We start from the raw sequence: 1544 nt of genomic DNA, 5'->3' as shown, positions 1-1544 counted from the left end.
TTCTCGCTCCTATTTTTTTTACAACTACTTTAATGTGGGAATAATGTTTATTCAGATCTGTTCTAAGATGCTATTTTGTCAAAGCATATTTGTAATTGCAAGGCTGTAAACAAATTAGAGGCTTTCCCACTCCTAAAATCCAGTCTTACTGCGGGGAAGCTGCCAGTAATGATAGTAATTTATTTTAGCAAACAGCACGCTCTGACTAGGCTAGAAAACAAAGCCTACTTGCTCTTAAAAATAACTGCCTTTGAACTACCTCTCTCTAGCTTAAAGAGATTCAGCTTTTCTCCCACAGCATCGGTCAGAGGTGCAACAGGAGCCACAGCTGTCACCCCGGCTCCCGCGGGGCACCCCTCTTCTGGTCACAGGGTGCCACTCACTGAGCCCACACTGGAAACGAGCTGGGCCACTTAATTATACATGTGAGGAGCTCAATTTCACTGTCCTGCAGACTTAAGAAAATACAAAAGTAGGAAAACTCAGTTCAGGTCACTTTGAGTGATAGCTTGATTTGAGGGAAGAGCAGAAGCCTTCTGTTTCCTCAGCACCTTGGATTCCAGTAAGAAGGATCTTGTTTGCCAGGTATAAAGCACAATAACTATATTCATGTTAATAAAGTTTGGGGGTTGAGGATTTTTTTTTTTTCACTGTGGAATCCAGGTCTGATTTATTCTGATCACTCGTTGCATTCTTTGATGCAGCAACCGTCCCCATTCATATTACCTGAGGGTCCTTCCTGAAAGCCCTCTCTGGACTGGATCAGCTGCACTCTTTCTTCTTTCCTTATTTAAACTTATCTCTCTGAGTTTTTAATAATTTCTCCTTTGCAGCTATGTCCGTCACACAAAAATCAAATTATTGTGCAAACGCTCCCTGGGCTGAGGTGGGGAACAGCTGAGCAGGCTCTGGGGGAAAGCTGGGCTTCCTCAGCACAGATCTGAGGCAAGGACAGCTTGGAGCCAGCCAGACAATCTGATAAACTCCACAGAGCAGGACAGAAACCGCTCAACAGTCCGAGAAGGTGGTAAGAGATCATAGAATGATCTGGGTTGGAAGGGACTTCAAAAATCATCTAGTTCCAAATCCCTCACTATGGCAGGGACATCTCCCCCTAGATCAGGCCCCATCTGGCCTGGCCTTGAACACCTCCAGGGATGGAGCATCTACAACTTCCCTGAGCCACCTGTTCCAGTGCCTCACCAACCTCAGGGTAAAGAACTTCTTCCTTATAACTCATCTAGACCTACACTCTTCCAGCTTCCACCCATTACCTCTCGTCCTGTCACTACAGGCCCTTGTAAAAAGTCCTTCCTCAGCCTTCTTGTAGGTCCCCTTCAGGTACTGGATGATGGGTAAGACAGACCTTCAGGTACTGGAGATGGATAAGATAGACTGGAAGAGAGGCACCAGGCCAAGGAGGAGCAAAATTTGATGAGGGAACTGAAAGGAGGAAGTACAGAAGGGCTATGGAGAGGCAACAGCTTTCGGCGAGCTCAAGAGGGTGAGAAAGCCTAGAAAAGCAAGAGTGTGGGTTGCTAGGA

Source organism: Apaloderma vittatum, unplaced genomic scaffold, assembly GCF_000703405.1.
Source record: "Apaloderma vittatum isolate BGI_N311 unplaced genomic scaffold, ASM70340v1 scaffold19327, whole genome shotgun sequence".
NCBI classification, from domain to species: Eukaryota; Metazoa; Chordata; class Aves; order Trogoniformes; family Trogonidae; genus Apaloderma; species Apaloderma vittatum.
The sequence above is the reverse complement of the archived record's forward strand: the minus strand, read 5'-3'. Positions refer to the sequence as shown.